The sequence below is a fragment of the Nomascus leucogenys genome, chromosome X, assembly GCF_006542625.1.
Source record: "Nomascus leucogenys isolate Asia chromosome X, Asia_NLE_v1, whole genome shotgun sequence".
Classification (NCBI taxonomy): Eukaryota; Metazoa; Chordata; class Mammalia; order Primates; family Hylobatidae; genus Nomascus; species Nomascus leucogenys.
Window position 1 is genome coordinate 106,383,562 of NC_044406.1, and position 13,922 is coordinate 106,397,483.

At 42.3% G+C, this 13,922-nt stretch overlaps 1 long non-coding RNA gene across 1 annotated transcript in view; it reads left to right on the forward strand.

The window, feature by feature from the left end:
- The first annotated feature begins 6,970 nt into the window (after positions 1 to 6,970).
- Positions 6,971 to 13,922, forward strand: part of LOC115833276 — a 46,354-nt gene continuing 39,402 nt past the window's right edge. Inside the window, exon 1 of the long non-coding RNA XR_004028716.1 lies at positions 6,971 to 7,191. This is a non-coding gene — a long non-coding RNA (uncharacterized LOC115833276). The remainder of the gene's footprint in view (positions 7,192 to 13,922) is intronic.

Genomic DNA, 13,922 nt, shown 5'->3' on the forward strand with positions numbered 1-13,922 from the left:
TATATTTTTAAATTAAATTTATATTTTATTTAATTATATTTTTGAGATAGAATCTCACTCTGTCACCCAAGCTGGAGTGAAGTGGTGTGATCTCAGCTTACTGCAACCTCTGTCATCTGGGTTCAAGCAATTCTTGTGCCTCAGCCTCCAGAGGAGCTGGGACTACAGGCACCTACCACCGCACCCAGCTAATTTTTGTAATTTTAGTAGAGATGGGGTTTCACCATGTTGGCCAGGCTGGTCTCAAACTCTTGACCTCAGGTGAACTGCCTGCCTCAGCCTCCTAAAGTGCTGGGATTACAGGCATGAGCCATCAAGCCTGGCCTAGTTAGTATAAATATAACAGTGTCATTTCATACCTAATTAATAAATAAAAACAAGCTGAAAATGATAAAATACAACATTCCTGTGGCTGTGGGGAAAAACATGTATTGCAAATGGCAATGATAATAACAATAACCAATATTGTGCCCACTTTCCTCTTGTGTCCACATTTCTGTGCAGAGGAACTACTGTTTACCCCATTTTGTAGATCAGATGACTGTGACTCAGAAGGGAGGGGTAAGTGGTCCCCCATCACACAGTATGGTGTTTTAGTCCATTTTTGTGTTACTATAAAGGAACACCTGAGGCTGAGTAATTTATAAAGAAAAGAGGTTTATTTGGTTCATGGTTCTGTAGGCTGTACAAGAAGCATGACATCAGCATCTGCTTCTGGTGAGGGCTTCAGGAAGCTTCCACTCATGGAGGAAGGGGAGCAAGTGTATGTCATTCACATGGTGACAGGAAGGAACGAAAGATAGAGGAGGAGGTTTCAGGCTTTTTTAACAAGCAGATCTCAGGGGAAATAATAGAATGGGAACTCACTCATTATACCAGGTCAGCACCATGCCATTCAAGAGGGACTCAACCCCATGATCCAAACATTTCTTGCCAAGTCTCACCTCCAACACTGGGGATTAAATTTTGACATGAGATTTGCAGGGGACAAATATCCAAATTAGCCTAATAGAGTTTTGTTGAAGTTAAAAACGCTATGTTCCTTTTTTTATTTTACATAAAACCATTTGGAAGCAATTTTTTTTTAAAAAAATAGAGATGATGTCTCACTGTGTTGCCCAGGATGTTCTCAAATTCCTGGCCTGAAGTGATCCTCCTACCTCACCTCCCAAATCTCTGAGATTACAGGTGTAAGCCACTGTGCCTTGCTGATTATTTTTTAGAGGCAGGGTCTTGCTCTGTGGCCCAGGCTGGAGCACAGTGGCACAATATAGCTCACTAGAGCCTCAAACTCCTTGGCTCAAGGGATGCTCCTGGCTCAGCCTCCTGAGTAGCTAGGACTACAGGTGCGTGTCACCACACCTGGCCTAAAAACCATGTTTTTAACCAAAACTGGATACTGCTTCTCATGGCAATATGCAAGAGAAAAAGAAAAGGTTCAAACTCTTTTACTTATGTATTTCAGTTCTGGCATGTTAGCCCAAAAATGCTAATTTAGGCTGAGTGCGGTACCTCACGCCTGTAATCCCAGCAATTTGGGAAGCTGAGGCAGGAGGATTGCTTGAGTCCAGGAGTTCAAGACCAGCCTGGGCAATATGGCAAAACCCTGGCTCTACAAAAAATTTGAAAAATTAGCTGGGCATGGTGATACATGCCTATAGCCCAAGCTACACAGCAGGCTGAGGTGGGAGGATCACTTGAGCCCAGGAGGTAGAGGCTGCAGTGAGCCATGATTGAGCCACTGCACTCCAGCCTGGGTGACAGAGTGAAACACTGCCTCAAAAACAAAACAAGGCCAGGCATGGTAGCTCATACCTGTAATCTCAGCATTTTGGAAGGCCGAGGTGGGCAGATCACTTGAGGTCAGAAGTTCGAGACCAGCCTGGCCAACATGGTGAAACCCCATCTGTACTAAAAAATACAAAAAAATAGCCAGGCATGGTGGCACACGCCTGTAATCCCAGCTACTTCAGAGGCTGAGACAGGAGAATTGCTTGAACTGGGGAGGCAGTGGCTGCAGTGAGCCTAGATTGTGCCACTGCAGTCCAGCCTGGGTGACAGGGTGACTCTGTCTCAAACAAACAGAAAACAAAAAAGGAAGCAAAAGAAAGTTTAAAAGTAGCCATGTGTGCAAAGATGTGCATTCATTCAATTGATATCTGTTGATCACTCATTATGTGCCAGGAAACAACCTTAAGCAAATTACAAGATATGAATGCAGACATTAAAATGAAAACCATGAAGAAAATGAAAAAATGTTGAAAAGCATTTCTGAAATAGTGCTAAATGGAAAAACTGGACCACACTATTGGATACTGAAAGTAATCGTTCACTGAGTTAGGTCCAAGAGCTGAATTGAGGCAGAGAAGGTATGTGATTTGGGGAAATTTCTAGTAAGAAACTTCTCAATGGAAATCTTAATTGCCCGACTTTTATGGCACCAGAATGTATACTTTCGCATAAAAGCCAATTTTGCAATTATGGTTCATTTGCCAGACTCCTGATCGGTGGGACTTTAGGTCCTCAGAGAACAACCCCGCCTCTCCTATTCCCAACTCTCCCACCTCCAAGTGGCGCACGATGTTCTTGCCATTTCTGGAGAGCAGCCTGTGTTTCTTGAATGGGAAGTGAGGGGAGGCCAGAGCACGCCAGTGACAGGGGAGGGAGGCAGGGAAATGCTGGGAGGAGAAGGCGGGGTCCCTAGCAAGGGCTCCACCCCGGTCCTGTGCCCATGGACCAAAGTGAGGACAGGCATTTCTGTTTTCATGCCCAAATGTTGCATTTTCCAAGACCACCCTGGCCCACCACGCCCCCATCCTGTGCCTATAAAAACCCCGAGACCATATAGGGCAGAGACACAAGTGGCCATGGGCAGACAGAAGTGGCTGGCCCTCGAGAGGAACACACTGGCGGAACAGCACACCGGCAGACACCAGCAGATGCCAGCAGGCCGACCAGCTGAACAACACTGAGTTTGGCTGTGGTGGTCAGAGGAGAGCCTGGCTGCTCGGGGTTTTCCACCTTCCGACTCTATCCCCCTTCTGGCCTCTCCATCCACCTCGCTGAGAGCTACCATCACTCAATAAAAAACCTTGCACCCATCCTCCAAGCCCACATGTGATCTGATTTTTCTGGAACACCAAGGCAAGAACCTGCAATACAGAAAGCCCTCTGCCCTTGCGATAAGGCAGGAGGTGTAATTGAGTTGATAAACACAAGCTGCCTACGGATGGCTAAACTGAAAGAGCACACCGTAACACATGCCCACCCTAGACACTGCAGTGGGATTGGAGTCACATGTCACTATACTGATCTCTTCTTTGCAATAATTAAGTTGTTTTTATGTTACAGCTTGTTTTTTTTTTTCCTTTTTTTTTTTTTTTTTTTTGAGATGGAGTCTCACTCTGTCACCCAGGCTGGAGTGTAGTGGTGTGATCTTGGCTCACTGCAACCTCTACCTCTCGGGTTCTAGTGATTCTTGTGCCTCAGACTCCCCAGTAGCTGAGATTACAGGCATATATTTAGTGGAGACAGGGTTTCACCATGTTGGCCAGGCTAGTCTCCAACTCCTGATCTCAGGTGATCTGCACACCTCAGCCTCCCAAAGTGCTGGGATTACAGGTGTGAGCTACTGCACTTGGCTTATGTTACAGCTTCAGGGACATCCAGCTTCCATTCATTACCCGTCTTCCCAATCTGTGACCCTGCAGCATGGACTGGCACATGACTGCCACTTAGAGCACCCATGCAGGACTCCGGGGGAAGCCAATAGGGAGTAGGGGTTGTGCAAGAATGTATTATGGTCTGTGTTCATTCGACTCTACATGAAGGCCCTTCCTAATTATATCAATAACTTTTTAAGAGATTTCAATACTAAAAAAAGCTTTTAATCACTAACGTGTTTTTGGAAGGACCTGAATTACGTACTTTTAAAATTAATTTTTCTCCTGAATAAACAATTTAGTTATTATTTTTAGTTAATACAGATTTGTACGGATTTGATACCCAACTGAGGAACTGGCTTTGTGGGTCCCACTAACAACTGGCTTGACAAGCTTTATTCTGTGATGATGAATTGTTCCTGTTTTTATAGGAAGGAGTTTGATATTAGGCCACTGTATGTATGGAAAATTTCCCAAACTCCTGGATTAGTCAATTGGAATTTTAAATTGGAAAATGCTCTCATAAATAGACGATTGTTTCTTGTTTTATCTCACTGGGAAACTTGACAGTTGTGTCTTCTAACAGGTAGAAATGTGGTTGCAGCTTGTGGGGGTGGGGGTATTCTGATGACCAAAAAGCACAGGGTGAAATGGAGTGATGTGACCATTCCAGGGTGCTTTCTAGCTAAAGATCCTGTGTGTGTGCATGCATGCCTACATGCACGTGTGTCTGCAAAAGAGAGAAGGAACAGCCAAAAATACAAGCTCATGGTTTGGAAGGAGAATTCGAGTGCTCTGCTGACCACCAAGTTCCTAGGGAAACAGTCTGTGAGAGGGATTGAGAACAAGGAAGCCTCAGAATTTGGTCAACAACCCAGATCTCTCAGCACAGCCAATGGCTCATTGTGCCAGATTTTAAATGCAATTGAACTGTCAATTCACATCCATGCATGAAAGACAAGAAAAGGGAAGGAGCAGTGGATATAAAGATAAGTAAGACATAGTTCTCTGCCCTTGCATTGTTTAGGTCCAATTTACTGATATTCTTTATATGGAGCATTCAGGGTGCAACAGTGTTGTGCTGATATTAAAAGACAAATGTGCTACTCATTTGCTGTTTCTTTAAGGGCAAATTACACATTTTTTTTTTTTTTTTGAGACGGAGTCTCGCTCTGTCACCCAGGCTGGAGTGCAGTGGTGCAATCTCGGCTCACTGCAAGCTCCGCCTCCTGGGTTCACGCCATTCTCCTGCCTCAGCCTCTCTGAGTAGCTGGGACTACAGGCGCCCGCCACCACGCCTGGCTAATTTTTTTGTGTTTTTAGTAGAGACGGGTTTCACCGTGGTCTCGATCTCCTGACCTCGTGATCCGCCCGCCTCGGCCTCCCAAAGTGCTGGGATTACAAGCGTGAGCCACCGCGCCTGGCCAGTACACATTTTAAATATGGAAACTTGGCCTTTTCTTTTTTATTTTGCTTTACCTGTGAAATAAATGGACTTTCTTTCTCCTCCAGGTGTCCACAGCCTCCTTGTCCCCATAAATGAATTCTAAAGTGAAAGTGATGTCATGCCGCATTCTTAGGATGAGGGATATGGGATGAGTATTATATCATCATAGCAACCAACTCCACAGGGTGTCCACTTAAGGTATCAGAATCCCAGTCCATGCCCATGTCAAATGAGACAAAATTGAACTTACTAATCAGGAAATCCAGTGAAGGGCTTGTGAAGGCAAAATAAATTGCACGATCACCAAAATCACTAAGCCAAAGGGAAAAGACAAGCTGGGAACTGCGTCAGGCAAACCTGCCTCTCATTTTATTCCTAAATAACACAGCTACAAAGATTTAAAAAAAGGCTGCATGCCTCCCTCACAATTTGCCCACAAGGAAATTCCTTGTGGGCCTCACGATCTTTACCCTAAGACAATTCTGTTAATTTTCACCCTGGCAATATAAATTGATAGCTTATCTTCACAGGTGCTGGACAAAGGACAGAACTCAAAGTCATCCCTCTGCTCACCTTGTTACAGGTAGTTAGGCATGAGCAGGGCAGGAGAGGGCTTTCCCCCACCCACTAGAAATGTCAGGTGATGGTTCAACAATTACCTCATTGCCTCTCTAAAAATGATAATTCAGCAGCACCAGGGAGAGGTTGTTTCCTGATGGTCCACACCTGTTAACATCAAAATGTTAATTGAATGCAGGCCCTAGGGAGAAGCAACTTCCTGAGCATGCATGTTAAGAGACAAAAATGGTGAAGTATGATCTTCCACAAGCACACTTCACTGGAAAAGGAAAGAAAGCCTCAGATGAGCATGTGTAACTCCCTAAACACACTGAGCATGCTCAATTCCAAAGGGTAAGGAAAGCACTTTGCATGCAGAAAGCCCACCCTAAGGGAAGAATCATGGGAAAAAGGCAAGCCTATAAAGTCCAAGGATCAAGGTTAAAGGGGCTTTCTGCTGTCTTCTTTTGCTCTCTTTTCTCTCTTGTACCTTCAGGTGCCTGCTTGGGTCTCTTTCAAACAAATTTTCCTTTCCTTCCTGTTCTAAAGTGTTTTAAATAAACTTCCACTTCTGCTCTGACACTTATCTCAGTCTCTTTTTTTGCTTTCTGCCCCTCAGTCGAATTCTTTCTTCTGAAGAGGCAAGCACCGAAGTTGCTGTGGACTGATACAGATTCACCACCATTAACACGGGTAACTCGGATGTCTTCCACCGCTAACAGCTTGAGACAAATGGGTGCCTGATTGCTTCCTCTGCCCTATTGTTTATGTAAAAATGCAGATTCACTGAGCCAGATTAAGGAATAAGTGACTGTTCCTCTATCCCCCTCTCACATGTAATTTGTGTATTCAGTGGAAGGTCAATTAAAGACTCAAAAGAATCGAACCATTTGTCTCTTATCTGCCTATGACCTGGAGGCCCCCTCCCCATTTTGAGTTGTCCCTGCCTTTCTGCACAAAACCAATGTACATCTTACATATATTGATTAATGTCTCATGTCTCCCTAAAATGTATAAAACTAAGCTGTATCTGACCACCTTGAGCACATGTCATTAGGACCTCTTGAGACTGTGTCATGGGTGCATCCTTAACCTTGGTAAAATAAACTTTCTAAATTGATTGGAACCTGTCTCAGATACTTTTGGTTCACAAGTTGGTAACCAGGAATGGCTTCTGAGTGGAGGTTCCCCTAACCCTTGACAAATCTCCTATTGGTGCTTGGTACCAGTTTGAGCTATCTTTATTGTTCAAACCAATAGGACAATTTGTGAAGTCCGAGGAGCTCCCCCTTCAGAGAATCCATGATCTCCTCAAATTTGGCTGAGATCTAAGGTTTATTTTGTTGTACAACTCCTTTTCTGGAGTTTTACACAAGGAGGGTGAATTGTCCTGCTTCATGATGATGGAGAGCAGGCAACTCCTTTCTGGAGTGTGAGCTCACTTCCAACAGGGAAGGTGAGTTGAAGTTGTTTCCTGTTTCTAGGATGGTAGAGAGCCATCTTCAGACTGGGCTCCATTCCTAGGTAAGTAACTGAATTGGGATTTTGTCTTGGAAATTCTCCTTAATGACTAAAGTTAAAATTAACAACCAGCTGCTCTTAATTTCTTCTTACCTTTAGAGTGCTCAGTAATTGTATAAGTTGTGCAATTTTTTTGTTTGTTTTGCTTAACTATTTTTGTTTGTTTCTATTTTTGTTCTTCTTTTGGTCTTTTTTCCATTGGATTTGATAAACTCTATCAGACTTGGTCAAATTTGAAGGAAATTTCCAAATTATGGGGAACAATGCCACTGAATTAGCTACATTCCCACAGCTGGGGAAAAAAAAGGAAAAAGAAAAAATGACCAGCAAAGGGGAAAAAAAGGAAAGATTTTAACTACCTGTGGGGTTTTACTTACATAACAAGGCCACTTTTTGCTAGCCAAGCCAAACTGAAAGAGCAACAGCTGTTGTCCCATGGTGCAGTTCAGTAGCTATGGTTCTGCCCTTTTTTTTCCCACCACAACACCCTGGGTTTGGTTCCTAAATCAAGTCCTTTCAGGTTTCATATTTACGTTACTGTTGAAGAATGAGCAATTTGTCTCAGCTAAAATATGGCAATGAGATTTAAAAGGATTTTGTTTTTTGAGACGGAGTCTTGCTCTGTTGCCTAGGCTGGAGTACAGTGGCACATTCTCTGCTCACTGCAACCTGCCTGCTTTCTTGCAATTCTCCTGCCTTAGCCTCCTGAGTAGCTGGGATTACAGGCATGTGCCACCACACCAGGCTAATTTTTGTGTTTTTAGTAGAAACAGCGTTTCACCATGTTGGCCAGGCTGGTCTCAAACTCCTGACCTCAAGTGACCCACCCACCTTGGCCTCCCAGTGCTGGGATTACAGGTGTGAGGCACCACACCCGGCTTAAAAGGATTTTTTTTTTTTAGAAGAGCTCAATGGCTATGAATCTGCTTAATTAAAAAGCTAATATTTAAGATTGTGTGTGTGTGTGTGTGTATGTGTGTGTGTGTCCACTTAAAAGGCCTTTATGTTTTTTTTCCTAGAACTTCTTTTTTTTTGTAGAAAAAGTTTTGTTTTTCTCATTTGACTGAATTCTGTTTTCTCCATTTTTCTTCCTGTCTCTCCTTCCTTTTGCCCCTCTCTGCTGCATGAGGGACCTAAAATGATTTTTAACAGCCTGAGATTCCTTAAAGAAAACAGAGAAGGTGCCAGACTCCATTTTGGGGAGAAACCTCTGTTTTTCCTTATGGAACCCTAAGAGTATAAACAGACAAGTTCTTCTCAGATCTTAAATAGCTTGCTTTTGTATTGTTACCTGATTTTGTTTTGACTAAAGTAGTTATTACAACAGTGGCTATTCTTGGGTGTTTAAAATCAGAAAGAGTATAGTTTAGACACTTAGAGAAATGTCTTCACAAAGAAAGTGCATTATAAAAGCATAACATGTTCTAGGCTCATGAAAATTCTCTCTTTTGGAGATTCAGAATTCAGTGTGGGCTCTGCCTAGACCTCAGATCCAGTTAAATAGTAAGAGACTAAATTTAAAACTACCTATATTGATAAAATTGGTCCCCTTATACAATCCTATGATAGATTTTTATAATTTTATGTTTGACTTGGCATCTCTTTTTAATCTCCCTCTAGAATACCAGACTCTTTTTCTCTTTACTTTGGGCAGTATGGCCATTTTCACAATATTGATTCTTCCTATCCATGAGCATGGAATGTTTTTTTCCATTTGTTTGTGCCTTCTCTTATTTCCTTGAGCAGTGGTTTGTAGTTCTCCTTGAAGAGGTCCTTCACATCCCTTGTTAGCTGTATTCCTAGGTATTTTGTTGGGAAAACTGGCTAGCCATATGCAGAAAACTGAAACCGCTTCCTTACACTTTATACAAAAATTAACTCAAGATGGATTAAAGACTTAAACATAGGACTGAAAACCATAAAAACCCTAGAAGAAAACCTAGGAAATACCATTCAGGACATAGGCATGGGCAAAGACTTCATGTCTAAAACACCAAAAGTAATGGCAGCAAAAGCCAAAATTGACAAATGGGATCTAATTAAACTAAAGAGCTTCTGCACAGCAAAAGAAACTATCATCAGAGTGAACAGGCAACCTACAGAATGGGAGAAAATTTTTGCAATCTACCCATCTGACAAAGGGCTAATATTTAGAATCTACAAGGAACTTAAATAAATTTACAAGAAAAAAAAAACAACCCCATCAAAAAGTGGTTGAAGGATATGAGCAAACACTTCTCAAAAGAAGACATTTATGCAGCCAACAAACATATGACAAAAAGCTCATCATCACTTGCCATTAGAGAAATGCAAATCAAAGCCACAATGAGATACCTTCTCATGCCAGTTAGAATGGCGATCATTAAAAAGTCAGGAAACAACAGATGCTGGAGAGGATGTGGAGAAATAGGAACGCTTTTACACTGTTGGTGGGAGTGTAAATTAGTTCAACCATAGTGGAAGACAGTGTGGCAATTCCTCAAGGATCTAGAACCAGAAATACCATTTGACCCAGCAATCCCAATACTGGGTATATACCCAAAGGATTATAAATCATTCTACTATAAAGACACATGCACAGTGTTTATTTCAGCACTATTCACAATAGTAAAGACTTGGAACCAACCCAAATGCCCCTCAATTATAGACTGGATAAAGAAAATGTGGCACATATACAGTATGGAATACTATGCAGCCATAAAAAGAATGAGTTCATGTCCTTTGCAGGGACATGGATGAAGCTGGAAACCATCATTCTCAGCAAACTAACACAGGACCAGAAAACCAAACACTGCATGTTCTCACTTATAAATGGGAGTTGAACATTGAGAACACATGGACACAGGGAGGGAACATCACACACCAGGGCCTGTCGGGGGTGGAGAGCTAGGGGAGGGATAGCATTAGGAGAAATACCTAATGTAGATGATGGGTTGATGGGTGCAGCACACCACCATGGCATGTGTGTACCTATGTAACAAATCTGCACGTTCTGCACATGTATCCTAGAACTTAAAGTATAATAAAAAAGTGGGGCCGGGCGCGGTGGCTCACACTTGTAATCCCAGCACTTTGGGAGGCCGAGGCGGGCGGATCACGAGGTCAGGAGATCAAGACCACGGTGAAACCCTGTCTCTACTAAAAAATACAAAAAATTAGCCGGGCGTGGTGGCGGGCGCCTGTAGTCCCAGCTACTCGGAGAGGCTGAGTCAGGAGAATGGCGTGAACCCGGGAGGCGAAGCTTGCAGTGAGCCGAGATTGCGCCACTGCACTCCAGCCTGGGCGACAGAGCGAGACTCCGTCTCAAAAAAAAAAATAAAAAAAATAAAAAAAATAAAAAAGTGGGCAAATGAAATGAACAGACGCTTCTCAAAAGAAGACATTTATGTGGCCAAAAAACATATAAAAAAAGCTCAACATCACTATCATTAGAGAAATACAAATCAAAACCACAGTGAGACGCCATCTCACACTGGTCAGAAGAGCAATTATTAAAAAAATCAAGAAACAACAGATGCTGTCAAGGCTGCAGAGAAATAGGAATGCTTTTCCACTGTTGGTGGGAATGTAAATTAGTTTAACCACTGTGAAAGACAATGTGGTGATTCCTCTAAGACCTAGAACCAGAAATAACATTTGACCCAGCAATCCCATTACTGGGTATATACCCAGAGGAATATAAATCATTTTATCATAAAGATACACGCACATGTATTTCATTGCAGCACTATTCACAATAGCAAAGAGATGGAATCAACCCAAATGCCCATCAATGATAGTCTGGATAAAGAAAATGTAGTACATATACACCATGGAGTACTATGCAGCCATAAAAAGGAACATTATCCTGAGCAAACTAATGCAGGAACAGAAAACTAAATACTGCATGTTCTCACTTATAAATGGGAGCTAAATGATGAGAACACATGGACACATGGAGGGGAACACACTCATTAGGGCCTACTGAAGGGTAGGAGGAGGGAGAGGATAATGAAAAAGAACTAATGGGTACTAGGCTTAATACCTGGGTGATGAAATAATCTGTACAGCACACCCCCATGACACAAGTTCACCCATGTAACAAACCTGCATTTGTGCCCCTGAACTTAAAATGAAAGTTAAATAAAAAATAAAAGAAAGAGAAGTGTTCTTTGTGGCATTAATTTTAGAGGATCTCTGTCTTTGAAAACCTAGACTGCAGGTAAATTATCATGTACCGCAATGTTTTGCTTATCTTTTCTGCCTCATACCACCATCCTGCCTGAATCCTGCCTTAATTTCTGGCACTTGGAAGTAGAGACATGTTAAAAAACAGTGTATATTACTCTTGAAGATGCTACCCACTTCTGGAAAATATATTCACTTTTATTTTGCTTCTTCCAGGAAATCTGAACATGAAAAAAGAATATTCTCTGCTAGTGTGTGTCAGACTGGATGTGAGGATTGACTGAGGATTTCTGCTGAGCACTCTCTGGCCTTCAGTTTCAGCTGTAGCCAATGCAGAGAAGGTGTCAGGCCTGGGTCTGATGTTGTCTTGGAGCTTATTTGTACAGACCCACTGATTCTGAGGCTGCTTAAAGCATTGAGAAATTTACTGTTTTAGATGGAAAGTGATTAACACTGGGAAATAATTTTTGGTTTGAAAATCATCCCGTGAGAGTGGTGAGGTACATTCTTCTTGGATTTTCCACACTCCCAACAGGGCCTGGGGCTTCTGTGTAGCAATAACCCTCTCTCTGTGGAAGCCACACATTATGCATACTACTTTGCTGACATTTGACAATCACAAGTGGAAAAAAGGAAGAAGTAAGGAATTAAAATTAGCAGGCACCATGGCATGCTTTTCCAAGGAAACAGAGCCTTCCTTTACACTGGGAACATATGAGCACTATTAATCTGGTCTTTGATTAACACCCATGAGAGGAAATTGTGGGGTAACTCTGATACTTTATCTATAGTCACTGCAATCACTTTATAGTATGACTGTGGGGTCCACGATTAATCACTTTTAACATAAAACTCCACTGAAGGAGACTCATATTGCTAAAGGTTACTCAGAAACAAAGGTTAAACTGAGAAGAACTTTATGCTTTAAAAAATGGGCTGGGCCTCTTCATCTTCCTAACTTATTTTTGTTTTTGTTTTCTTTCTATCCTGGAAGTTTTGCACAAAGAAGATCGTGTTGATAAAAAGAGTAAAACTCTGTAAAATATTTGAAAAGATTTATTCTGAGCTGAATACGAGTGACCAATGGCCCATGAAAACTCTCAGGAGTTCCTGAGAATGTGTGCCCCAGGTGGTTGGGCTACAGCTTGGTTTTACACATTTTAAGGAGACATAAGACATCAATCAATACATGTAAGATGTACAACGTTGGTTCTGTCCAGAAAGGTGGGTAAACTTAAAGTGGGAGCTTCTAGGTCATACGTAGATTCAAAGATTTTCTGATTGGCAGTTGGTTGAAAGAGTTACATTATTGTCTAAAGACCAAGAATCAATACAAGAGAATGTCTGTGTTAAGATAAGGGGTTGTGGAGACCAAGGTTCCCATTATGCAGAGGAAGCCTCCAGGTAGCCAGCTTCAGAGAGAATAGATTGTAAATGTTTCTTACTTGAGTTGATTCTCTCCTGGATCAAGAAAAAGGCCTGCACAAGAAAGGGGATACTCTTGAAAATGTACATTTTCCCCCACAAGAGACAGCTTTGCAGGACTATTTCAAAGTATGGCAAAGAAACACATAGGGTAAAATACTTTTGATTTCTTTCAAGCCCTGCTGTCATGTGATGCTATACTAGAGTTAGGCTGGAAATTGGTGTCTTATTGCTACAGAGTCTGTTAGTCTTAAGTTCTGTTCTAACATTAATACTGGTCAGCTGTACATGAATTCCAAAAGGGAGTAGGGAATAATGAGGCATGTCTGATGCCTACTTTCTGTCATGACCTGAGTAAGTTTTTCAGGTTAACTTTGGAATGCCCTTGGCTGAGAGGAGGGATCCATTCAGATAGTTACGGGGCTTCGAATTTTATTTTTGGTTTACAATAGCATGAACAAAGCAGAGGTCTGACTGCTTCGTTCCAGTGAGTGGTTATTCTGGAACATTGCTCAGGGTACCATCTTCTTACTCTTCTTTGAGCAGCACTAAATGAAAAGGTCCCCTTTCACCTTGTAATCAGCAGGAAGTGGGATTCTCTCCAATATGTTGAAGATGACAATATAAACTTAAAGGATTGTTCATCTGCTTTTGAGCTAGGGAAGGTATAACAATATGCTTCCTGGACTGGGGAGAGGGGAGAAAAGGGAGAAGAGCCTCTTTTTGGGCTTAATGAAATTTTTGCTTGTTTCTTTTGAAGCAGCACGATCTTTGGGGCAGAATAGCTCCTATTCCCCTGTGTCCCCCACAAAAAGGGAGGGCAGTGAACAGAATTTGGTGCATAGTGGAGTGGATCAATGTTCAGCTGCCACCTTCCCATAAATCCTATGAGTAGCCACCTAGGAAGTTTTTCTTTAGAGTCCAGAATTTGGACGGAACTAGTCAGCATAACTGGAACTCAGCTTTATCTGGGAATTCACTGTTGTCTCACCAGGAATCTGCTTCACCCCTTCTTGCACATATTTGTGGTCCCTAAAGGGGCAAGGTGGTGAGGAGGATGGCATAATGGCAGGCGTAGGGAGGGGGAGTGGAGAAGGATGTATGGGTCAGTGCAAACTCACAATGATGCTTGGTAAACTTCT